This window comes from Ictidomys tridecemlineatus, chromosome 14 (genome assembly GCF_052094955.1).
Source record: "Ictidomys tridecemlineatus isolate mIctTri1 chromosome 14, mIctTri1.hap1, whole genome shotgun sequence".
Taxonomy (NCBI): Eukaryota; Metazoa; Chordata; class Mammalia; order Rodentia; family Sciuridae; genus Ictidomys; species Ictidomys tridecemlineatus.
The window spans coordinates 67,247,518-67,274,932 of NC_135490.1; the positions used below are offsets into that span (position 1 = coordinate 67,247,518).

Consider the following 27,415-nt stretch of genomic DNA (forward strand, 5'->3'; position numbering starts at 1 on the left):
ACCAGGACTGGCCCATCAGGAAACTCAAACTTCCCCAAAGAAACAGAGCATTCAAGGAGGAGAGGTGTCCCATATGGAGACCACCCAAGTGGAGGAAGGGGAAAAGAAAATCAGACACACTGGCGTGAGAACTGGTCCACACTGTTTATTTTTTGCATTAGCTTCAACCAAAGGAGGAACGGTAGTTTTATTGTCCCAGTGAGACCCTCGATATCATTCATTGTCTTCTGAAGAGACTACTGGTCACTGCGGAATAGAAGAAAAGATACTCATGCTCCAATTCCATTCCACTGTAAAGTGCACAAAAAGAGTACTACCACATGAAAAATTCATGTGTCAGGAAAAAGAATTCTTGAAAGAATGATCACAATTTTTATTAGATGTTTTGGCCATGAGTCATTTATTCCCTTTATGATTTTTTTTTTTTTATTTCTGGGGAACTAAAGCAGAACTTGCAAATGAGAAAAGTTAACATTCTTCACTTTTAATAAAATATGGGTGTGTTTTATAAACTAATTCATAGATCTTACATCTTATTAGCTTCATCTCTTTAATTCCAGTCTGACAACAAGAATAACTGCTCCATAAACTTAAGATAATACTACTAAACTGAATAAAAAACAGATTAATAATAAGATTTCATCAGTTCATCTGTCAAATCAATACTTAGGAATTAATTGTGGATTGTAAATTTCATTTTAGTTTATTTAGTACTATATATTTGGGTGCTTCCCTATGATTTTGACCTAAATATATAAGGAAATCATATTTTTAGATTGCTATAATAAAATCTGTCAAAGTTATGTTTATTTTTATGGTAATGTCTTTCTCTTCCATTTCAAAGTGTGAGGGAAAAGAAATTTATCTGTTCAAATTCTATTTTATGTTTTGTATTAACAATTACCAAAAGTCTTTCTTGAATATATCATTTCTGGAAGAGGATGATTATGATAATGTGAGGATACAACTAGAGTAGTAGTTACAACACTAACTCCATATGCAATGTGAAGGTCAAGAGTAATTACTCATTCATAAGTATTTATTGAGTATATTCTCTGCATGGTACTACCTATAAATTGGTGATGAGCAAAATAAATATGGCCATTACTTTCAAGTAATTTCAGACTAATGGGAGGGTAATGCTTCTAGGAAACAAAAGTCTGAAAGAATTGCAGTGTTTAAGCACTCTATCATAATTCCCTTGGTGACAGGGACAGAGACTGGAGACAATAAAGATCTTTTTTGTCTTAGTTTGGAGGAAGTAACTAATTTTCATATATAAAAGTGTGGTTATGTTAGGATTCATCAGAGGACAATAAGGTAATAAAGGATATAGAAATACTGTGGTTTTCCTAACTAATGGGGTGATTTCCATCAGGAAGGATAGAAACTATGTAAAGTTTGAGGTGTAACCTAAAAACTTAAGCTGCAGTTATAAAGAATGCTCTGGGAGAGCAGTAAATTGAGTGTAACTAAAAGAGATCACTTTAAGGAAAAATACTAGACAATACAAGAAAAGAAAATGCTACAAGGGAGAAAGGAATATAAACAGACATACAAATATCTGAAAACTTCCAAAAGATCACAAATCATGCCTGTGGACCTTGGGAACCTAAAACTTAGAAAGAATTCAGAAAGAACTTGTTAACACAATTATGGGACGTTAAGAGCGTATGACGAAAGTAGTTCTCACTGTATATATGTTATAGTCTCTTAAGTTAACTCCTCCTAAGTGGAGTAATCATTCACTGCATTGTCTATGTTGAGTTTGTGTGTATAAATACAATCCAAACAAAGTGACATAACACATTCAATTAGTGTAACCCACCCAGGAAGCTCAGCCCAGGCTGTGGGCTTGAACTCACCAACCCTTCAACCCTGACTAGCAGCAATGGGCTGCTTGGTCTTGTGGATATGATGTCAACCCAGATGTCCTTGTGCACATCACTCAACAGCTGGCTAGGCTTTCCTATAGTGCAGTGCAGGGGTTTAGAGTCTCCAGGACAGGCTTGGACTTTGTCACAGGTGGGCTGGATATGGGACATCATATCCAGACTTCCCATTTGCCAGCTTCCCTCTCAGGCATGAAGTGGTCTTGAAACCTGCACTGCTGGGCCTGGAGGGAAAGCTGGTTTTGAAGTGCTCATTCAAGTCCTGGGGTCCACACTGAAGCCCAGGGTTAAACACTGTGCATCTAAAACACTCACTGTGGAGCATAGAGGAGATCTGCATGTATGCCTGACCTGACACCATCACAAAACCCACACTCTGGTTTGGTGGTAACCTGCTTGATCTGAGCTGGGCAATTTTCCTGACCTTCAACCTGGCTAAGATATTCATTGCTAGCTAAAGGGGCTTCCTAAAAACTCACGTGTTTGCCTCCATGGCCTTGCTCTTGCCCCACAAATGTATGTAAATTTTATTGTTTCTAGTTTTTCTGACTCTTTTTATGCATCTATCTTGCTTTCTGATTGGATGTCAAAGAAAGATGTGACATATGTTCATGGTAATGTGTGGAGCTAGACATTATGCAAATTTGGAATAACTGCATGTTTTGTGTGTGCAGAAGATTGAGCCAAAGGTGCTCTTCCATTGGGCTTTACAAAACTCTTTTACTTTTTATTCTAAGACAGGGTCTCACTACTTTTGGGATACTAGCCTAGAACTCAACAACTTCTTGCCTCAGCCCCTGAATTACTGGGATTATAGGAATGCACCACCACACCTGGATTGACTAATAATTTTTAAGTCCCTTTCCCTTATTTCTTAAATTTGAACCACATATTTTAAGGAAAGCCTCATCTTCACCATGGTATGGAATGTAATCTCCCATCGAGCAGCATGGTCCAGTGCTGCCTGAGAATCTGGGCTAAGCACTGTGTGTCCTGGGCTCACTAGGTCACTTCTGGTCATCATTACTGGGGGGTGGATATGGGAACATGTATAGATTGGGACCTGGAAGATAATGTAGCTTTTCATCTCTGTTTAAGACAAGCGAGTGGCCAATGAGCCAGGAGGCCCTTGTGACTCTCAAGATCCTACCTCTGCGGTTAGGTCACTTATCATCCTTTGTGCTCTTGTCTATCCCTCCAGTTGCCAGCATAGCACCAGCCCGTGGAGGAGAACCAGTTGCTACCCAGGAGCCCTGCCTTTCACCTTGAACCCTCCCATCAAGTGCCCCAGGACAGTGTTCAGACAAGCCATTGACCTTCCCTCTCCACAGCCTTTGTAGCACTACTGAGTGGTTCAAATCACCTACTACAGCACTGGTCAATCTCTTTCCTCCTCTGTGGCTCCAGAACTCCAGGTTCACAGGCAGGTTTCTATCCAAATGTGACAGATGAATCCCTTCCCTTCAAGGCAATGGAATGTGTGAGAGGAAGGTGATTCTGGTACCAGGGGGTCAGCCCATATGAGAAGACAGAGAGCCTGATAGTGACTTGTCTTCAGACACAAGGAAATGGTAACTGAAACCGTGGGAGAGGTCCTGGGTGTGTGGGAGAAAGAATGCTATGAAACCATGGCTGCCTCTCCCTGAAATCTGAAAAGTTAGAACAGCAGAGCATCTCCATGCCCAGATAAATAAAGGTTGACCCCAGGTACTTCCCCTATTTAAGGGATACTGGGCTCCTTAGGTGACCCAAAGCCTGAAACCAAGGGACATACAATCCAATTCATGAACCATCACACATGGAACTCCCTGACAGTGCCAAAAAATGACTAGCATAGGAGGGTAGAGGTGCTTTGATCCTCAGACAAGGGCCAGTGGTCCCCCCAAACAGGCCACTATCCCCCAACCCAGCAGGACTGACAATGTATCAGCTAGATTCGAGGAGCCCACTGCCCCTTCTAGCCACACCAGCCCATGATTTCCCAAACACATTCGTACCATCCCCACTACAGCAATCCTATGTACCAAGTGCCCACTGGGATACTGCCAGCTAAGTGGACCCACCCTTCCTTTCACTGTGACAGGAGCCTGCATCCTTGGAGATACACAGCTCAAAGGCGTAATTGCCATTATTGAATCTCTCGGACAGATGAAGATAGTGGGGTTGGAGGTTTGCTAGGAAACAACCTGCAGCCCTCCAAGTCCAGACAAGACCAGCAAAGAGACGGACTGCAGCTCACAATACAATCCCTTGTAGATCTTTCAGGCTTTCAGGGTAGCCTGCCCTCCACCACTTCAGCCTCCTATGGTAGGGCATGGGGGTGCAGGTCTGGGAGATGTCTTTGGAGGGACCAGCCTCCTCCATGTGCAGGTTCTCACTAGGCCACCCCTCTCTGCCCTGCCACCAATAGCCAGGCAGTTCATGACAGGGGAGTTGCGATTCTGGTTCTCTTCCTTGTCCCTCCATATCTGATCAGGCTTTGGGCACTAGATGGGGTCACCAGCCTCTTGACCCTGAGACATCTACCTCCTAGTCCAGGTGAGTTCAGTTTGCACCCCCCTGGAGGGCAGATTACTTGGCCAGTGAGGACAGTGTTTGGGTAAGAGGGTGTCACCTGGTCATGCACGTGACTAGCATACATGGGATGGGGCTCTCCAACAGGGTCATGTTCCATCTTCTACATCCGGCTTGTGGCTTTTGCCAAAGTTGCCATGAATTTAGGCACTGGAGTTGGGTTTTCAAAATAAAAGGAGCTTTCTGTCTGCTCAGGACCCCAGAATGAACAAGGGGAAATGTAGAAATAGCTCACCATGCCCTTTGAGAGCCCTGCATTTTGTCCAGGAGATGTACTCAAAGCTGCTTGCTGTGGCCATTATGCCAGGTGCATGGGGCATGGAGAGGTATGGGGTTGGGGACAGGAACAGAATTCAGGTGCTACCCAGTGGGTGTCCCTTCCCCACCAAGCACCAGTTTCCAATCCTGATGCCTCTTCCTTCCATGCACAGGCTCATCTCCAGTGCTGGTTAGATCCTTTCCTACCTGCAGTTCTCAGCAGCAAGTGCTCATCTGTGCCTGTGGAGGTGAGAGGGCCCCTAGGCTTTGGGAGCCACAAAGGCCACTGCCTGGCTGAGTGGTAGTGTTCAGGCCTGTAGGCCTGGAGGGGTCCACAGCTTCCTTGGGAGGCAAGTTCTGGCTTCTGCCCTCCAGGATCCTTGGGCACCGAAGCCATGAGAGTGACTCTAAAGTCTGCAGAGGAGGAGTCCAGCTCCTTACCTGGGTGACCAGGTCCACCACTGGGCAGAAAAGATCACTGTGGCCAGGCTCTTGTACTCTGACTTCTCAGACTAAGAGATGCCACCGCAGCTGTCCAACCCTCCAGGAGATTGCAAAGTCTGCACACTTCCTTGGCAAGAGGGTATGTCCCTGCCCTGCTGCAAAGGTCATCAGGGACATTATTGGAGAGCTGGATCCTAACTACTAGAGGGGCATGGGACTGAGTGGGGAAATTTTCCCAAACCAGGAACCTACCCAGAGCGTGGGTACCCAGCCCACAGATGAATTCAGAGTTTAAGCACAGCCAACCCTGGTCAGCAGTCCCTGAACCTCTAGTTGTATGTTTTAATGATGAAAATAGAATATAAACATTAATAACACCCTCATCCTTAAGATGAATAAACTCTAACTTGATATTCAAAGGAAAAAATAACTTTAGAGAAGTTCAATTCCATAGAATTTATCTGAGCAAGCAGAAATACAAAAATCAACAACTGGAATGACTGGATTCTCTGAAAGCCCTCACAATCACAAAATGTCCATGGCACTAATGTGTGCAGTGCCATGTGGCAGTATTTATGAACTAAAAAGTGAGGCACAAAATCCTTTCCTTGCTTACAACAATAGTACTACTCTGCATTGGCCAAGTTCAGCTGCTGTACTTGCCTGAGCCAAGGCTATTCAAGAAACGAGGCTGTCAGTCAGTCAAACTACTAAATTGTATTGCAGTTTTCAAAAGGACTCAGTTTGAGTCCCTACATAGGTTTGCCACTGATGTCTGCCTGGACAGCTGGACCCTTGGAGACTCTACTGCTGCACAGTCTGAACAGCCAAGCCTGAGCCTTGCTTGCAGTGCCTCTGGGCCCCACTGCAAACCTACTGGAGGACCTGCCAGAGAGCGCACCAAATGCATAAACTGTGGCTCCATCTAGACACTACTTGGTGGTAGGAGGGAACTGGCCCCTACCTGTGCAAAGCCTGCAGCCTCTACACTAAGATGAATGACCTCAGTCTGCCCCGCATCAAGCAGCAGAAGCACGCGCCTTCATCTTGGTGGCTAGGACTATCCCATGACAACTGGCACACCACCATCATGACCTTATGCTGCAGAAACGCTGAAGGCAAACCTGCGTGCAATGCCTGTGGACTCTATCAGAAACTCCATGCAGTGCCTCAACCTCTTCCTACAAAAAAACAGGGAATTCAAACCAGAAAACCAAAACCTAAAAACAATGAAGTCAAAGACTTGTTCTCCTAACAGCAATAATTTGGTTCTTGTGACTCCAACTTCTCTATCTTCTAACTCAGAGGATTACAGCAGAACTACTTCCCCTCCAACAGTTCCAATAGCCTCAGGGACAGGAGCCCCTGTGAGGTCTGCTGCAGGAGAGGGCACCAACCCTGAATATAGCAAGCTCCATTATTCAGGTCAAATGGGCTCCACATAGGCTTCAGTCTGGCCTTGCCAGCTGAAGTCACGTCCTCAGTGGGACAGGATTCCTATTGTGCTCTGGCCCTGGCCTCAGCCCTTGTGACAACGAGGTGGGGAGGGATCTACCCAAGAAGGCCTTGCACCTCTTGTGTCTGAATTTGTCCAGCAGCCCAGACTGTGGGGACCGTGTAGACAGTGCATCCCACCCATGTGTGATTTCCCCAGGAGGCTTGCTAAAGAGAAAAAGAAGATGAAGCTCCTCTAGGAAAGGGCCAGCGTGTGAAAACATGGCCTGCTCCATTGGGCCAGGGACACTTCCAGCCAGTCTGCCACAGGTTGGCTCCTAAACTGCTTGCAGAAACTGGGACTAGGAACAGGGCCAATTGCCTGCTAAGGAAAATGCAGAGATTCTTTCCAATAAAGTTCTATGTGAATTGCCCCAAATCATGTGTTTCTTCTGATCAATTATTTTGATCAATCAATATTGGTTATTCCAGAATTTCTGCACACCTCTTCCACATGCATATTTCACAAGCATTCGTGGAGAAGATCATTGGAGGCTGTTTGGCACAGTCTTGAAGACTCAGTGAGTTCCTGGCTCTCTTGTCAAAATATTGTTCAGTTTGCAAGACTGAGTAGTGACTCCAACAGACTCTGCGACTGATGTTTCTCAAAGGTCATCTTACCTGACTAGTCTGAGGTCAGCTGGAATTTGTGCATAGGTAGCAAGCAAGATATTATTCTTCCATGCATATATTTTTTTTTAAATAAGTGAAATTTCCATTGCAGCAATCAGAGTTAAATCATTTGCAGAAGGTGGGACAACATTTTTATAATGAACGTAAAAATTTACCTTAATGTTACTTTAAATAATTTAAAAGAATAATATGAACTTAAACCTTCTTATTCTTCTTTACATTTATTTTGCATTTCTATATTCCTGATTGTTTAAGAGAACTATTTCAAGAAAAATCTTTTTTCAGAAAATTTTGCTTTTGTCCATTTGTTAAGAATTTTTAAACAAGAATTCCAACATATGCCCTTTCTTTTACTGTGGAATATGTACTGGAAAAATAGCAACAGAACTTTACCACCTAGTGAACAACACTTGTAAATATTCTAAGCATCTATGAATGCTCTGATGAAGTCTGTATAGTCTGCTAACCCACAGGCTGGTTAACATTAATTTTTTTAAAAATGCAGTGTCATATGGAAACCTATTTTGATAGAATTTTTAAAATAAAAGGATATTGTTTTTTTCTGTAGAAAATGATATAAATTTTTTTATTGTGGTCCCTTATTTATTTATTTATTTATTTATTTATTTGTTACTGTGACCCAAATCCCTAACAAGAACATCCATTGTAGAAGGAGAAAAGATATTTTCACAATATCAGAGGTTTCAGTCCATGATCAGTTGGCACCATTGCTTTGGGCCAGAGCAGAGGCAGAATATCATGGTGAAAGCCCATGACAGAGGAAAACTACCCTGTCCCATGGCAGCAGGAATGCAGAGAGACAGAGCAAGCTCCCAGGGAGAAAATGTAACCCACAAGGGCGGGCGCCCACGACCTCCTTCCTGCTGACTCACATCACCTGCTGGCAGTTACCACCAAATACCTAGTCCTCTCAAATCATCCACTCAAAATCATCAAGATTTGGAGATCTGGGGTTATGGCTCAGTGGTTGTGCACTTGCCTGGCATGTGTGAGGCACTGGGTTCGAATCTCAGCACCACATATAATAAAAATAAATATCTATCAACAATTAAAAAAATTAATAAATAAAATTAATAAATAAAAGTATTTAAAAAACTCAGGATTTGTTAGGTCAACTGTTAGGCCAGAGCACTCACAATCTAATCACTTCACTGTGAGCATTTCTGCATTGTCACCCGTGAGCTTTGGGGGACAACTCACACCCAAAGCATAACACATTTTAATTACCAAACAGAAAGTAGTTTTTGCTCAGTGTCTACGTAGGTTGATCATCACCAGATCATTGATGATGTAATTCTGTCTACCTTGTGGCCTGGTGAAACTCCTTTCCAGTATTCCCATGGAAGTTCCATCAGACCCACCCAGCACACCAACACACTAGCTAATATCTACACCCAATTAGGTCCCATCACACGTCCCATTTCCAAGGCAGCAGCATCAGGCACCACGACTTACGGAACGCAGGAGTTGTTCCTGTGCCCCCTGGAACCTTTGAAGCACAGCTGCATTTTTGGATGATGCTTCTCTAAATACAAGAGTTGTTTGCTGTTCAAAGCCCCACACTGTTTTTGTCTTAGGGACTGTGGTGCATCTTCATGCCGCAGCGCCCCTTCAACTAATGCTAGAGCAACCCACACTGGAGCCTCCCAAGGCCTTCAGGGCCACAGACAGCAATGAAACAACCAGGTGCTGCATGAAAGGTAATTTTCCAAAGACTTAAGAGCCAAAAAAACCTGTTGGAGGGTGGTGCAACATCAGTAAAAGGCCAATTGAGCACATGGTTGCCTTCTTTCTCCACAAGAGGAGTGTCTAGAGTGGCTTCACATACTCTTACCCTTGGTGTAACTCCAAACCTCTTAAATTCTTCTGCCAATTTGTCTGCATTTGCATTGGCTAGATCCTGTGTAGGAAGGAATCTTCTTTCATACACGTGACATTCATTGGAGAAAAGATAGTTTCTTCAACAAATGATGCTGAGAAAACTGGAAATCCATATGTAGAAAAATAAAATGAAACCCCTATCTCTCACCCTGGTGGAAATTCAACTCAAAGAAGACTTAGGCACTAGAACAGAGACCCTGGGTCTAGTAGAAGAAAAAGTAGTCCCATGTTGGCCGAGGAACTGACTTCCTTAACAAGACTCCTAATGCACAAGAAGTAAAATCCAGAATCAATAAATGGGATATATTCAAACTAAACTGTCTCCTCAGTAAAGAAAACAATCCATAATGTGAAGATAGAGCCTACAGAATGGGATGAAATCTTTACCACATGCACCTCAGATAGAGAATTTCCAGAATATATAAAGAACTCAAAAAACTCAACACCAAAAAAACAAATAACTCAATTAATAAATGGGCTAAGGAACAGAACAGACACTTAACTAAGAAGATATACAATCAACCAACAAATATATGAAAAAATGTTTAACACCTCTAGTGGTTATAAAAATGCAAGTCAAAACTACTCTAATATTTTATCTCACTCCATTCAGAATGACAATTATCAAGAATACAAGCAGTATTAAATGTTGATGAGGCTGTGGGAGAAAAGGTACAGTCATACATTGCCCGTGGCCTTGCAGATTGGTGCAAACATTATAGAAAGTGGTATTGAGATTCCTCAGAAAACTGGGAATGAAACCACCATTTGACCCAGCTACCCCACTCTTAGGTTTATACTCAAAGCACTTAATATCAGCAGACTACAGTAATGTAATCACATCAAAGTTTATCAATATTTATCAATTCACAATAGATAAACTATTTAACAAACCTAGGTTCCCTTCAACAGATGAATGGATAAGAACATGAGGCATGTGCACACAATGAAATATTACTCAGCTTTAAAGAAGAATGAAATTATGGCTTATGATTTCATGACCAGTATGATTCTACATCACATACAAACCAAAGAATGAGAGGCTATACTCCATGTATGAGTCATGTGTCAAAATGCATTCCATTCTCATGCGTAACTAATTAGAAAAAATTAGAAAAAGTAAAACAAAGAAAAAAACTGACTATTTATATTATTTGATTCTCAGTCACAAAAGGGGAAAAAAGGAAGATAAGTAACCACAATCCTGATCTTCCACATGAGTACTGCATTGAAATGAATAGGTATTGGACTTGGTTGAATGTGGCACATGTGCAAAAAGTGATATATATCTTGACACACCACGTCCTTCAATCCTCAGATTGAGAAATGTGTCCCAAGTCCTAGGAGGCTTCACAGCAGCTGAGGGATTCCAGGACTGGGATGTGTCCCACTCGTCCTTGAAGCCATACTGTCCCTGCTTGAGGCCAGGACTGCTTGCCCACAGGGCTGCAAATCTGGGTGCAGTGGGTGGTCCTGCCTGCATGAGGAGCCTGGGAGACTCTGAAGGCCAGGTTTTCCCAGTCCTTCCACACCTAGTGATTCACTGACCATGGCCCTGATGAGTTGGGGTTGGACAGGCAGAGTGGTTGTCAGTCCCTGCAGAGTAAGAGATTGAACCTCTCTAGTGGCATCTCCATCAGGGACATAGTGGGCAGCCCCCCACCCCAGTCACACACCCTGGCGCCAGCAGCACCTGCAGCCTCTGCGTCTGGATAAAGGAGACACGGAGCCTCATCCTGGCAGCAGGAGGAGCAGCTATGGAGTGGTGATGGATTCCCTGGGAGAGTGTTCTGGGGCTGCTTCAATGAAATACGTGGATTGTCCCATGGGACAATTGTCCAATGGGTTAAAACATAATAAACGCACTGTACAATTCAAAGGCAGCATCTCCATCTCGCCACTCCTCCTGCCCATTGTGGAGTCATGTCAAGTCCCCACTGTTCTTTCTCAATATTTTATGATCATTTGGCTTCCTTGTATCTCCATGTGCTTCTAGAGGGCTTTAAAATTCTTTTTTTTTTTTTTGTAGTTTGCTGATTTATTTTTAAATTAAGTAATTAATTTTAATTAGGTGTATATGACAGCAGAATGCATTGTGATTTATCGTACACAATTGCAGCACAACTTTTCATTTTTCTGGTTGTACACGATGCACCATTTGTGCATTCATACATGGACCTAGGGTAATGATGTCCATCTCATCCCACCATCTTTCCAGCCTCCATTTCCCCCTTCCCACTCCTCCCTCCCTTTGCCCCATCAAAGTTCCTCCATCCCCCTTCTCCAATTATGGATCAGCATCCACTTATCAGAGAGAACATTCAGCCTTTGATTTGAAATAGCTGCAGAGTCCTGGGCTTTCCTTGGCGGCTTGGCGGCCGAGTGGCCGACCAGCCAGCAGGGGGCGCACTGTCCTCCGCGCTCCCTCCCAGCGCCCGCTTCCGCTAACGGAAGCCTGGACGGCTGGAGGCTGCGGGATGGCGGTGCCGCTCAGGTCCCGCTCTGGTCGCTACCTGCGCTGCCCGGGCACGGCATCCACTGGCCCGGCCTCACGCTCCGCCCGTCGCCGGCAGGTGTGCAGAGCCGGACCGGCCGAGGCCGCCATTTCCGCGGCCTGAGACCCGCAGCCCGCGGCAGCTGAACCAGAACTTCGGGCGCCTCTTTCCCGCTAGGACGCTGCCTGCCCCGCGCGCCAGGGCGGCCGGCGGGCAGGTGTCCTCCGGGAGGAGCCTCTGGGACCCGCGGCGGGCGGGGATGGCGCGCAGCAACCCGAGTCTCTCTTACCTCTGTCCCTGTGGTGCCCGCTGATGGGGACTGGGTGCCGCCTGGGGCGCCCTGGAGCTGGGGAGGGGCGGCGGTTGAGCGCCTGAGGGAACCCGCACCCACCTGTCCGCCGGCGCGGGGTGGGGGCCAGGTGAGTGGTCAGTGAGCATGCGTGGGCTTCAGGTGGTGCAGAGGGAACACCGCGGGCTGTGCCAGTTGTGCCTCCAGGCAGGAGCACCAGAGGATGAACCACAGGCCTTGCTTGGCTGCCTCCTAGCTTTCCCTGAGGATGACCGCTCACTCTGAAAGCTCCTTTTTCCACTGCTTCCTTTTGTACCTGGGCAAACACTTTGTCATGAGCCATGCTCTGTGATTTGTGTTTCTAAGTTTGATTATTCACTTTCTATAGATCAATTATGAATCTCTCCAATTAGGACTTTAATGTTTTTCTCAAAACTCAGTTTTTGTTTTTGACCTACAAGCAACCAAAAACTTAGCCTTTAATGCATTCCTTTTTCTTCATGAAATCAGCTAAGAAATATGTATGGAACACCCACTGTGTGCATTGTGCTGGGCACTGTACTGGACACCCTCCATGCATATTTGATTAAGGCATAGGCTTTTGCATCACATGTCCTTTCAGTTTGGTGGAAAAGAGAAGAGAATCAATTGCTCATTATCTTTCTTGCTTGGCATGATCTCAGCCAATACTCTCAAATTTCACTTTTGTTCAAGGATTCTGATTCTTGCAAGAACATTTTAATTTCTTTGGGGAGTTCATTTAGTATCTGAAATTTTGTGTGTATTTCATGCTGCCTTTCTATAATATGCCTTTACTGGCCTTTTAAAGTGCACATATGTAACTTTTCTGGAGACAAAAATGAGGCCTTTACCTATAATGGGGGTCCTGTTTGGTTTTTAACACAGTATGCAGTGTGGTTACTGCTGAAGCTGAAAACCTGGTATTCTTTCTCAGTAGTGGTAATGTTCTTCTGGCAATTGCCATACTAGGCCTTTCACATTCTTGGAGTATATTGGAACTTTATGAATATAGAAATGTTTAACAGGCTTCTGACTTTATCCCATGTAACACTTGAATTGAGAGTCTCTTGTTTTCTTTGTATATACTCATACCCCAAATTCACAACTTAATTTTGAAGTTTATCTTTCATTTGATGAACTTTTCCCCCTCACAAAGATTCCAAGTTTTTCTCAACTCATGAAGCCGATGATACATAAACAACTGTAAAGAGAACCACAAACTGAGATGTGTTTCTTTGCTATCTTCATCTAGACACAGTTATGTCTGTCTCCTATCCTACCCCACCTTGGCCTTATGATAAAAATTCATAACCCAGCAGAATTACAAAGTGTTAAGTCCACAAATAATTGCCAAGTCCTGTTCAAAGTCATTCTTTCTCACCTGCCTTTACCTGTGCTTTGATTTTGAATAGCTTGTGCTGTTTTGGAGCCTTCATTTCTTAAAAGTTAAAATGGACTGGTAGAGAATAAATACAGCACAGGAGGAGTGATTTCAGTGACTTAGTCACAAACCAACACAAAATATTTTAATGAGTGAATGGGATTCAATTGTCATTTTGTAAATGATCATCTTTCTTCCTTTTCTGGTAGGGTTTTTAGACCCTGAGGAGGAATTGGAGCTGATCCACATTATGGGAATGGAAACCACCGAACCTGAGCCAGACAGTGCAGTGCAGCCTGCCTCTTGCTCTGATGACCTTTCATGCCAAATGAGACTCTGAGAAGATCACTCCATTGAAGACTGTTCTAAGAAAAAGCAGGATCAGAAGAGACTGGGAACTCAAAGAGGTCTTGAGACCAATGTTAAACACTTTGCTAGAATCTGGATCAGTTCATGGGGATTTTAGATCTAGAGACGAGAGTGGTGATGAGAGCAGTTTAGTTTCCATGAACCTATGGAAATGAAACCTCTGGAAATTAATCCATCATGTCCAACAGAAGAAAATGATGTATCTGTCCTGATTCCTGTGGGGGACCAACTACCAGAAGCCCATCTTTCCACTGATGTTCCAGAAAAAACGGTTCCAATCCAAATCACAGCTTTCCACCAGAAACCACGGGTGAGACAGTGGTCCATTCGACCGCAGGGCACTTCCAGACTGAACTTTTTAAAAAATTTATTTATTTGTTCTAATTAGTCATACATGAGGGCATAATTCATTTTGATTCATAGTACACAAATGGAGCACAACTTTTTATTTCTCTGGTTGTACACAAAGTAGAGTCACATCATTCGTGTCTTCCTATATGTATATCTAGGGTAATGATGTCCATCTCATTCCACCATCTTTCCTACCCCCATGGCCCTCCCTTTCCATCCCTCCCCTTTGCCCTATCCAAAGTTCATCCATTCCTCCCTTGCCCCCTCCCCCATTATGGATCAGTATCTACTTATCAGAGAAAATATTCACATTCAGTTTCAAGTGATATTCCTACTAGCCCCGACTGCATATACATTGTAATGGATTGATTATATTCCAGGGATTTTTCAAGACAACAGATTTGGACATTTGGACATCAGTGATAAATTGAGTACTGAGCTCTTCCAGGACAAAAGTGAGGAGGCTTCCCTTGACCTAGTGTTTGAGCTGGTAAGTCAGCTACAGTGTCACACTCACAAAGAGAATGGAATTGAAATTTGCATGGAGTTTCTGCAAGGCACTTGTATTTATGGCAGGAATTATTATTCATGCTTAGAGCACTGTATATTGTTTTTCCTATTTCAGGAAAATTTACCATTTGTAAAAGAAACCAACTTCCCATTTAAAATTGTCTGTTAACTATGAAAGCTGTATACTTGAGTCATTTGTATATCTCTTCATACTGTAGTGGTCTTTCCTTTGTTATTGACTGATACAGTACCCTGATTACAAGGTTATTTTGTACTTGTCTTAATACATTAGTATAATAACAACTGCTTAAAAATAAAATAAAATACAAGTACCATATGACATACATGTATCTTGTACATTGATGATTACTGTAATCAAGCTAATTAACATATCCACCCACTCACATGTGTGTGTGTGTGTGTCTGTGTGTGTTTGTGTTTGTGTGTGTGTGTAGTGAGAACACTTTCAAGCAGAACAATTAAAAAATTTTTTTAGTTGTAGTTGGACACAATACCTTTCTTTTATTTATTTTTGTGTGGTGCTAAGGATTGAACCCAGGACCTCACATGTGCCAAGCAAGTGCTCTGCAACTGAGCCATAACCCCAGCTCACAGAGCAGCAAATTTAAGCATACAACAGAGTGTTATTCACTGTGGGGACCCAGTTGTAGGACAGATGTCCAGAATTGGCTCATGCTGCATCACTGAAGTTTTGTACTCTTTGGGTAAACCCCGAGCTCCTGGGAACCACCATCCTGCTCTCTGCTTTTACAGAGCAACTGGTTTTGATTCCACACTTCATTGAGGTCATAGAGCACGACCTTCTACATTTGCTTTTTTCACTTAGAATAATGTCTCCTAAAGCTCATTAGGGTTTCAAATAACAAGATTTCCTGCATTTTGAAGGCAGAATATTGTTCTGGGTGTCAAATGGTTGACATGTTTTTGTATGTGGACATAATCTTAAAACACCAGTTAAGAAAATTAACGAGATTTTTTTCAGAAGTGATTTATGAAACATTACTTTTATTTGTTTTAGTACCAGGAATTGAACTCATGGGGGGTTAACACTGAGCCATATCCCAGCGCTTTTTGTTTGTTTGTTTGTTTTCAAAGTTTGAGACAGAGTCTTGTAAACTTGTTTAAGGCCTTGCTAAATTGCTGAGACTGGATTTGAACTTGCAATTCTCCTGCTTCAACCTCCCAAGCTCTGGAAAGTAGTATAGAAATCCCTCAGAAATCTTGCAATGAAACAAGCATTTGAACTAGTTATCCCACTCTTTGGCATATACCCAAAGTACTTAAAATTGGCATACCATAAGGATGCACCCACATCAATATTTTCTGCACCTTAATTCACAATAGCTAAGCTCTGGAACCAACCTAGGTGACATTCAATAGATGAATGGAAAAAAATACACACACATACACATACATACACACAAACATACACACACACAGCAATATTACTCAGCCATAAAGGATGAAATTATGACATTTGCTGGTAAGCAGATGGAACTGGAGATGGAGACTATCATGCTAAATGAAATAAGCCAATCCCAAAAAACAAAGATTGAATGTTCTCTGATATGTGGTTGCCAATGCACAACAAAGGGGTGGGGAGGGAAGAATAGACGTTCATTGCATAAGACAAACGGGAATGAAGGGAAGGGAAAAGGGATGAGAAAAGGAAAGATAGTAGAATGAACCAGATGTAACTTTCCTATGTTCACGTATGGATTCATGGCCAGTGTAAATCCTCATCATGTACAGTCAAAATATGGGGAGTTATACTCCATGTACCTATAATGTGTCAAAATGCATTCCACTGGCATGTATAACTAAAAAGAACATAAAACATTTAAAATCCATCTGCCAGAGGCTTTACCGGGGCCTATTCTGGATCACAGGGTGGGCAGTACATGGAACAGTGGTGTCAGAATGGCCCAATGAGCGCAGGAGGAATTGTGTGGTCCATGACAGGAGGGTGGGTCTGTGCACATAGTCAGTTGCCTGCCTGCTGGACCCCATTTTGCACTGTTGCAGTGGTCAAGCAGAGTCTTCTGGGCAACCAAGACACCTGCAGGGACCGAATGAGGGGGTGACAGAAGCAGCATTGGGTGGTGGGGTGGGACATGGTTTCCACAGATAATCTTACTTCCAATAGTCCCAAAGGTGTGGACAAGTGTCCCAGCAAGGATGCAGGGTGGTGGCAGCTGCCACATCTAAGCCCTGTCAAGGTTCCACAGGATGGTAGCAGCTGGCTACCTGGTTGTGTGACAGGGTGTTGGCCGCTGTAAGTCCAGCATGTGGACCACTGTACCCGACAGGAGAAGATGGGGAGCGTGTTGTGGCAGTGACAAACAGACACCTGTCTCTTTGTTTTCCGCCTTTCCAGAGGGAATGGGGTGTGTGCCCTCTGATCCTTAGCCTGCCTTCTCCATTTCCTGATCCCAAGGTGGAAGCAATATGGGTCTTTGCAGTGCAGGGTCCAGCAGAGGTCACAGCTGGGTGTGGTCACAGTGATGCAATAGGCAGCAGGGACAGCAGACTACCATGCACCATGGGGCACCTAGAAGAGCATGTCCCTACACTGGTCCACAGTGGAAGCAGCCAATGTGAGTGTCAAAGTCAGAATTGTGCCTTTTCCGCTGTTTCTTAATTAGAAAACACAAGGATGTTGGACTTGCTTTATGTTTGGATATGGAGTGACCAGGAGAGAACAGCAAACACAAAACCATCAATTGCAAAATGAAACACACCTATCCCACTCCTCGAGTTATGCCTGAATGACTTAATGTGACACAGCCACATTAATGTTTATAGCAGCTCAACTCACAATAGCTAAACTATGGAAGAAACCTAGGTGCCCTTTAGCAGATGAAATGGAAAAGAAAACGTGGTATATATACACAATGGACTATTACTCAGTCATAAAAAAGAACAAAGTTATGACATTGGCAAAATAAGCTAATCCCAAAGAACCAGAGGCTGAATGTTTTCTCTGATTTGTGGATGCTAATTCACAAAAACGGGGGAGGGTGCCTAAGGAAGAATAGAAGGGCTTTGGATTAGGCAAAGGGAGGGGAGGTGGCATGGGAGTAGGAGGGATAGTAGAGTGAATCAGACATTATGAGCTTATGTGCATATATGATTACATGACCAGTGTAATTCTACAACACGTACAGCTGGAAGAATGAGAAGTTATACTCCATTTATGTATGATGTATCCAAATACCATCTACTGTCATATAAAACTAATCGACTCTGGATGGGTACAGTCATGTCCAATAGAACCGTGGAGAGATTTTTGGAGCCAAGTGGAATGACTGCCTAAGTAACCCAGAGGAAAGCAGCCTGAGAATGACCCTCTGGAGGGTGAGAATAACTGTGCGGTGGGTGTGGGAGAAGAAGCAGCGCAGAGTCAGGAGGAGCCTGAGCTCAGACCAAGTGGGGGTGGGGGTCTCTTCACCCTGGAGCCTTCCTTTGACCAACCGCCTTGGCCCAAGTCCTTTCTGCGTCACAGGTTCCATCCACACGTCACAAAGGCTAAACTCCAGTTCAGCCTTTGGTCCAAGGAGGAGCTGGCTTCTCAGCCAAGCTGCTCTGTGCTGACCAGCGTTGGACTAGTGTGGACTTGTGCCTGGTGACGAGCCCCCGTGCCCTCCATGGGCAGTCTTCTCACCAAGTGCGGCCGCAGGCTGCGCCGCAGGGCCCTGGTGGCCCACCAAACTCCCCTGCGCCTCGCCCGCGAGGCTCCCTCTCCTCACAGGGCCCACCCGGCTGCACCTGCCGCTCCTCCCAGCCCTGCCAGCAGGCGCTTCCTCCAGGATCCCCGACCTCCACCTCGGGGGCCTCCTGCTGCTGGCAGGGACAGAGGCCCGCTCCTCTGTCGGGGGATCCTGCTGCCCGCGTCCTGGGGGCCGTTCCCCAAAAAGCCGGTGCTATCGCGGAACAACTCCCGGATGTTCGGCCCCTGGACAGCAGTAAGGGTCCCCCCTCCTGGGCGCTGGCCACTCCTCCTGCCTCCAGTTCCTCAGCTCATCCACCAAGCTGAGGGGCCCATGACAGCTGCTCGCTGCCCTCTTGGTGCGGCTAAGGAAGCCCAGCTCAGGGCCCAGGAACATCCAGAAAACAGCAAGACCCATCAGGAGGAGGAGCAGGAGGAGGAGGAGGAGAAGGAGGAGGAGGGGGACGAGGAGAAGCTGAAGGAAGAGAAAGAAGAGAAGCTGGAGGAGGAGAAGGACGAGGAGGAAGAGGAGAAGGAGGAGGAGGAGGAGGAGGAGGAGGAGGAGGAGGAGGAGGAGAAGCTGAAGGAGGAGAAAGAAGAGAAGCTGGAGGAGGAGAAGGACAAGGAGGAAGAGGAGAAGGAGGAGGAGGAGGAGGAGGAGAAGCTGAAGGAGGAGGAGAAGGACGAGGAGGAGGAGGAGAAGCTGAAGGAGGAGGAGAAGGACCAGGAGGAGAAGAAGACGGAGGAGGTCACTCGGGGAGACCTCAGTGCCCTGGAGGCCAGTTCTAGGCCCCCAGAGGGAAATAGTGTTCTCGAGAGGCCCCCCGTGTCGCCCAAGAAGTGGATCTGCCTGTCTGCCTCCCCATCCATCCAGGGAGAGCAGGGCCTGAAGCCCACCTGTGCTCTATCCCAGGGTTGGCCCTCACTAACTGCTGCTTCCAGGAGGCCGCATAAAAGAAAGCTGCTCATGCCAGTGGCCCTGCCATCACTGATTGCCTGGCATCAGGATGGGCTGCCCCCACCTGCAAAGCGGCCACTTTTATGTTCAAAAGGCACCCTGAGGAGGGTTCAGAGTGCCAGAAGTAAGCACGTGAAGCCTGAGACACAGGTCGCCCAGGGCGGAAGAGAGGCTCTGGAGGACTGCACCACCACTGTCCATTCATCCTCCCCACCTGCAGGCCCTACCTGGAATGCAGGCCCCCTCCCCCCACCCACTGACCCCTCCCCCATCCCAATGGAATTCGAGCCTGCTGGGCCCCTGAACCTACCCATCCCTCCACCTTCCCCCTCATCTAATATTCCACTGCCTCTTCCCAGGAAACCTCCTTCTCCCTTCAGCCCCAGTCCCCATGTTGGAATTACCCCTAATGTGTTTCACCTTCCCACACCTCCTACCCAGGTCCCTTTCCCCTCCAATCCTACCTCTTCCAGAATGGAATCCCCAACCCCCATGTGCATAGATCCTCCTCCTCCTCCTCCTCCTCCTCCTCCTCCTTCTCCTTTTCCTCTTCCTCCCCCTCCCCCTCCTTCTCCTTGTCCTCCTCCTCCTCCTCTTCCATTTCCTTCTCCTCTTCCTTCATTTTTTTCTCCTGCTCCTCCTCCCCCTCCTCCTCCTCCCCCTCCTCCTTCTCCTCGTCCTACTCCCTCTCTTCCTCCTCATTCCCCTTCTCCTTTTCCTCCTCCTCCTCCTCCTCCTCCTCCTCCTCCTCCTCCTCCTTCTCCTCCTCCTCCTTTTCCCTCTCCCCCTTCTCCATTTCCACTTCCTCCTGTTCCTATTCCTCTTCCTCCTCCTCCCCTTCCTGCTCCTCCTCCTAGTGTTCCCTCTGCTTTGGCTGCTCCTCCTGTTGCTCCTCTTCCTCCTCCTCCTCATTCCTTCCCAAGACCCACTCCTGTCCCTTCCACCCCAAACCCCAATACCCAGGGCCAGCACTCCACTAGGAGTGTCCCTCCCACCCTAATAGCCATGTCATCGGCTCACCTCTCCCAGAATCCCACTGTGCTGCCTGAGGACATGGCCATGGACACCACTCCCCCTTCCATGGCAGTCATTTTGTCCTCTCGTGCATCCAGTGACAGCAATGTCCATGGCCATAGGCAGCACAGGCAGCCAGCAAAGGGACCAGTCCTCCCCAGCCCTGCTGCTCCTCTACCTCCTCCTCCTCATTCCTTCCCAAGACCCACTCCTGTCCCTTCCACCCCAAACCCCAATACCCAGGGCCAGCACTCCACTAGGAGTGTCCCTCCCACCCTAATAGCCATGTCATCGGCTCACCTCTCCCAGAATCCCGCTGTGCTGCCTGAGGACACGGCCATGGACACCACTCCCCCTTCCATGGCGGTCATTTTGTCCTCTCGTGCATCCAGTGACAGCAATGTCCATGGCCATAGGCAGCACAGGCAGCCAGCAAAGGGACCAGTCCTCCCCAGCCCCCCAACCCTTCAGTTCTCCCAACCCAACCCCAATCTCTCCCATTCCATTGTCCCACCACCCGCCCCTCAGCCTGCTTCTAGGAACCCTGCTGGACAGCAAAGAGCCTCTCTTCCCAATGCCCCCACTGTTACCACGCTGCCAGTGCAGGACCACTCACCGGCCTCCACCCTGGCACAGAGGGCATCAGCACCACCAACCTCCCAGGCTGCCAGTGAAGAGCCCATGGATACGACCCCTCCTTCGAAGGCTGTCAAGTTCTAGTCACCTCCTGCCTGCCAAGTTCTTACACTGACTCAATTTGGTAAGCAGGGCAGACACGTCGACAGCTATTTCTATATTGTAGGCCTGGTGCCACATATTTGCGATTTGTTGGCTTTTCACATAATTGCTGAAGACATAATCACCAATGAAGCAGTGCATATGTGTACGTGCACACACACACACTCACACACACACATACACAGAAATGCCACAGTCTTTGTCTCTAAGTTTCAGAAGTAGGCACACTTGAAAATTTTCTGAAACTATAAAGGAGACTAAAGAGATGTGATAAGTGTATGAACTGTGGGAGCCTGGACTTCAATCAAGCATGGAGGATGACAACAGGACAACTAAGAAATTGGGCTATAGACTAGAGGAAAGTGTTGTGTCAATGTTAGTTTCCTGAATGTAGGAATTTTCCAGGGTTATGGGAGAGAATGTGCTGTCCTGGACAAGTCACAGCAGAGTAAAGGCATTAAGTGCACAGGGGTAGGAGACACAAATACTTCTCAAACTGTTCAGAAAGGTTGAATTAGGGAAAGAGGCAAGATAAAGTACATGTGGCAAAATGTGAAAAGTCTGTGACTCCTCCTAGACATTCCAAAGAACTCTCATGGAGAGACAGGAAATAAAGTTTGTCCAGGCAGTTTCAGTGGTCTTCCCTCCCCCACTAGGAAGAAAAGTTTGGCATTCATTTGCAAACACACTTCAATATTTCACATGTATAGATGAATCTTTCAACTATTATAATATAGACCTGTCTCCCTCATTAATGATGTGTTAAAAATCTGTAAAAGCTGTTTGCTCAACAAGATGAGTTCAACAAGATTGATTAGATCAATTAGGAAAGAATTCCCATATGGAATTCTCTTAACAGTATTTCTAAAGTTTGAAAATCCTACAGAGTAAAAAATATCTAAAATTACTATAAAGAGTAAATAACAATGGATTGGAACTGATGTAACAATGACTGCAGGTTGTGTTTACATAGAAAAACACAACTGGGCTTTACAGGAGGAAATGTGAGCAGGCCAGAAACAGGGCAGCAATGAAGTTACGTAAGTTGTCAAGAGTTTGATAGCACCATGACGTTGATCATAAAACTGTTCCATGATGTGTGTCCTCATGAGAACCCTGAGGTGCCCGTTTCCATGACTCTGTACACTATGCTTTGCTTTGCTTCACGTTCTCTATATTGAAGAAGCTGGAGTAGAGCAGCTTTCTATTTCTCAAAAAGATTAAATTTAATCTCAATTAAAGGAAGACCTTTCTAACATATGGGACATGAGTAGTCACATTGGGTCTGGCCTTGTGATCCTCAGGTGGCGTATTTGTCATCAAATATAGCAGTTGACCTTGTGGGGAGGATCAGTCTTCAGGGTCAGTACCAAGCAGCAGAGAACTCAGCCCATCACAGGTTGAAAGCAGAGCACTGCAGCACCAAGGGAATGAGGTTCTTGACTCAGATAACCATTGGTGAATTAGGCTAAGGCTTGCTGAATATTTGTTGGTACTTGCCCTCAGCTAGCTTTGAACTATGAATAGATATATCTGAGCAGCTGGCTCCGACAGAGGGCAAGATGGAAGCACCCAATAGAGAATACTATGAACCAATGTTCTATTCCCTGGAAGTGTCTTTCTTACTCTGAATTTTCTACTCCTTCCCATTTGCAGGCCCCAAGTCTTTGGCCATAGGACTGAAGTCACCACCAGGACTGGCCCATCAGGAAACTCAAACTTCCCCAAAGAAACAGAGCATTCAAGGAGGAGAGGTGTCCCATATGGAGACCACCCAAGTGGAGGAAGGGGAAAAGAAAATCAGACACACTGGCGTGAGAACTGGTCCACACTGTTTATTTTTTGCATTAGCTTCAACCAAAGGAGGAACGGTAGTTTTATTGTCCCAGTGAGACCCTCGATATCATTCATTGTCTTCTGAAGAGACTACTGGTCACTGCGGAATAGAAGAAAAGATACTCATGCTCCAATTCCATTCCACTGTAAAGTGCACAAAAAGAGTACTACCACATGAAAAATTCATGTGTCAGGAAAAAGAATTCTTGAAAGAATGATCACAATTTTTATTAGATGTTTTGGCCATGAGTCATTTATTCCCTTTATGATTTTTTTTTTTTTATTTCTGGGGAACTAAAGCAGAACTTGCAAATGAGAAAAGTTAACATTCTTCACTTTTAATAAAATATGGGTGTGTTTTATAAACTAATTCATAGATCTTACATCTTATTAGCTTCATCTCTTTAATTCCAGTCTGACAACAAGAATAACTGCTCCATAAACTTAAGATAATACTACTAAACTGAATAAAAAACAGATTAATAATAAGATTTCATCAGTTCATCTGTCAAATCAATACTTAGGAATTAATTGTGGATTGTAAATTTCATTTTAGTTTATTTAGTACTATATATTTGGGTGCTTCCCTATGATTTTGACCTAAATATATAAGGAAATCATATTTTTAGATTGCTATAATAAAATCTGTCAAAGTTATGTTTATTTTTATGGTAATGTCTTTCTCTTCCATTTCAAAGTGTGAGGGAAAAGAAATTTATCTGTTCAAATTCTATTTTATGTTTTGTATTAACAATTACCAAAAGTCTTTCTTGAATATATCATTTCTGGAAGAGGATGATTATGATAATGTGAGGATACAACTAGAGTAGTAGTTACAACACTAACTCCATATGCAATGTGAAGGTCAAGAGTAATTACTCATTCATAAGTATTTATTGAGTATATTCTCTGCATGGTACTACCTATAAATTGGTGATGAGCAAAATAAATATGGCCATTACTTTCAAGTAATTTCAGACTAATGGGAGGGTAATGCTTCTAGGAAACAAAAGTCTGAAAGAATTGCAGTGTTTAAGCACTCTATCATAATTCCCTTGGTGACAGGGACAGAGACTGGAGACAATAAAGATCTTTTTTGTCTTAGTTTGGAGGAAGTAACTAATTTTCATATATAAAAGTGTGGTTATGTTAGGATTCATCAGAGGACAATAAGGTAATAAAGGATATAGAAATACTGTGGTTTTCCTAACTAATGGGGTGATTTCCATCAGGAAGGATAGAAACTATGTAAAGTTTGAGGTGTAACCTAAAAACTTAAGCTGCAGTTATAAAGAATGCTCTGGGAGAGCAGTAAATTGAGTGTAACTAAAAGAGATCACTTTAAGGAAAAATACTAGACAATACAAGAAAAGAAAATGCTACAAGGGAGAAAGGAATATAAACAGACATACAAATATCTGAAAACTTCCAAAAGATCACAAATCATGCCTGTGGACCTTGGGAACCTAAAACTTAGAAAGAATTCAGAAAGAACTTGTTAACACAATTATGGGACGTTAAGAGCGTATGACGAAAGTAGTTCTCACTGTATATATGTTATAGTCTCTTAAGTTAACTCCTCCTAAGTGGAGTAATCATTCACTGCATTGTCTATGTTGAGTTTGTGTGTATAAATACAATCCAAACAAAGTGACATAACACATTCAATTAGTGTAACCCACCCAGGAAGCTCAGCCCAGGCTGTGGGCTTGAACTCACCAACCCTTCAACCCTGACTAGCAGCAATGGGCTGCTTGGTCTTGTGGATATGATGTCAACCCAGATGTCCTTGTGCACATCACTCAACAGCTGGCTAGGCTTTCCTATAGTGCAGTGCAGGGGTTTAGAGTCTCCAGGACAGGCTTGGACTTTGTCACAGGTGGGCTGGATATGGGACATCATATCCAGACTTCCCATTTGCCAGCTTCCCTCTCAGGCATGAAGTGGTCTTGAAACCTGCACTGCTGGGCCTGGAGGGAAAGCTGGTTTTGAAGTGCTCATTCAAGTCCTGGGGTCCACACTGAAGCCCAGGGTTAAACACTGTGCATCTAAAACACTCACTGTGGAGCATAGAGGAGATCTGCATGTATGCCTGACCTGACACCATCACAAAACCCACACTCTGGTTTGGTGGTAACCTGCTTGATCTGAGCTGGGCAATTTTCCTGACCTTCAACCTGGCTAAGATATTCATTGCTAGCTAAAGGGGCTTCCTAAAAACTCACGTGTTTGCCTCCATGGCCTTGCTCTTGCCCCACAAATGTATGTAAATTTTATTGTTTCTAGTTTTTCTGACTCTTTTTATGCATCTATCTTGCTTTCTGATTGGATGTCAAAGAAAGATGTGACATATGTTCATGGTAATGTGTGGAGCTAGACATTATGCAAATTTGGAATAACTGCATGTTTTGTGTGTGCAGAAGATTGAGCCAAAGGTGCTCTTCCATTGGGCTTTACAAAACTCTTTTACTTTTTATTCTAAGACAGGGTCTCACTACTTTTGGGATACTAGCCTAGAACTCAACAACTTCTTGCCTCAGCCCCTGAATTACTGGGATTATAGGAATGCACCACCACACCTGGATTGACTAATAATTTTTAAGTCCCTTTCCCTTATTTCTTAAATTTGAACCACATATTTTAAGGAAAGCCTCATCTTCACCATGGTATGGAATGTAATCTCCCATCGAGCAGCATGGTCCAGTGCTGCCTGAGAATCTGGGCTAAGCACTGTGTGTCCTGGGCTCACTAGGTCACTTCTGGTCATCATTACTGGGGGGTGGATATGGGAACATGTATAGATTGGGACCTGGAAGATAATGTAGCTTTTCATCTCTGTTTAAGACAAGCGAGTGGCCAATGAGCCAGGAGGCCCTTGTGACTCTCAAGATCCTACCTCTGCGGTTAGGTCACTTATCATCCTTTGTGCTCTTGTCTATCCCTCCAGTTGCCAGCATAGCACCAGCCCGTGGAGGAGAACCAGTTGCTACCCAGGAGCCCTGCCTTTCACCTTGAACCCTCCCATCAAGTGCCCCAGGACAGTGTTCAGACAAGCCATTGACCTTCCCTCTCCACAGCCTTTGTAGCACTACTGAGTGGTTCAAATCACCTACTACAGCACTGGTCAATCTCTTTCCTCCTCTGTGGCTCCAGAACTCCAGGTTCACAGGCAGGTTTCTATCCAAATGTGACAGATGAATCCCTTCCCTTCAAGGCAATGGAATGTGTGAGAGGAAGGTGATTCTGGTACCAGGGGGTCAGCCCATATGAGAAGACAGAGAGCCTGATAGTGACTTGTCTTCAGACACAAGGAAATGGTAACTGAAACCGTGGGAGAGGTCCTGGGTGTGTGGGAGAAAGAATGCTATGAAACCATGGCTGCCTCTCCCTGAAATCTGAAAAGTTAGAACAGCAGAGCATCTCCATGCCCAGATAAATAAAGGTTGACCCCAGGTACTTCCCCTATTTAAGGGATACTGGGCTCCTTAGGTGACCCAAAGCCTGAAACCAAGGGACATACAATCCAATTCATGAACCATCACACATGGAACTCCCTGACAGTGCCAAAAAATGACTAGCATAGGAGGGTAGAGGTGCTTTGATCCTCAGACAAGGGCCAGTGGTCCCCCCAAACAGGCCACTATCCCCCAACCCAGCAGGACTGACAATGTATCAGCTAGATTCGAGGAGCCCACTGCCCCTTCTAGCCACACCAGCCCATGATTTCCCAAACACATTCGTACCATCCCCACTACAGCAATCCTATGTACCAAGTGCCCACTGGGATACTGCCAGCTAAGTGGACCCACCCTTCCTTTCACTGTGACAGGAGCCTGCATCCTTGGAGATACACAGCTCAAAGGCGTAATTGCCATTATTGAATCTCTCGGACAGATGAAGATAGTGGGGTTGGAGGTTTGCTAGGAAACAACCTGCAGCCCTCCAAGTCCAGACAAGACCAGCAAAGAGACGGACTGCAGCTCACAATACAATCCCTTGTAGATCTTTCAGGCTTTCAGGGTAGCCTGCCCTCCACCACTTCAGCCTCCTATGGTAGGGCATGGGGGTGCAGGTCTGGGAGATGTCTTTGGAGGGACCAGCCTCCTCCATGTGCAGGTTCTCACTAGGCCACCCCTCTCTGCCCTGCCACCAATAGCCAGGCAGTTCATGACAGGGGAGTTGCGATTCTGGTTCTCTTCCTTGTCCCTCCATATCTGATCAGGCTTTGGGCACTAGATGGGGTCACCAGCCTCTTGACCCTGAGACATCTACCTCCTAGTCCAGGTGAGTTCAGTTTGCACCCCCCTGGAGGGCAGATTACTTGGCCAGTGAGGACAGTGTTTGGGTAAGAGGGTGTCACCTGGTCATGCACGTGACTAGCATACATGGGATGGGGCTCTCCAACAGGGTCATGTTCCATCTTCTACATCCGGCTTGTGGCTTTTGCCAAAGTTGCCATGAATTTAGGCACTGGAGTTGGGTTTTCAAAATAAAAGGAGCTTTCTGTCTGCTCAGGACCCCAGAAT

The 27,415-nt window shown here is 45.1% G+C and overlaps 1 protein-coding gene and 1 long non-coding RNA gene across 2 annotated transcripts in view; one reads left to right on the forward strand and one right to left on the reverse strand.

The window, feature by feature from the left end:
• Window positions 1-27,415, reverse strand: part of Chrna6 (cholinergic receptor nicotinic alpha 6 subunit) — a 186,228-nt gene that overhangs the window by 38,085 nt on the left and 120,728 nt on the right. The gene's annotated exons all lie outside the window — the stretch shown is intronic.
• Window positions 11,553-14,953, forward strand: LOC144370473 (uncharacterized). Its single transcript, XR_013430453.1, has 2 exons — window positions 11,553-12,111; window positions 13,593-14,953. It is a non-coding gene; the product is annotated as an uncharacterized LOC144370473 (long non-coding RNA).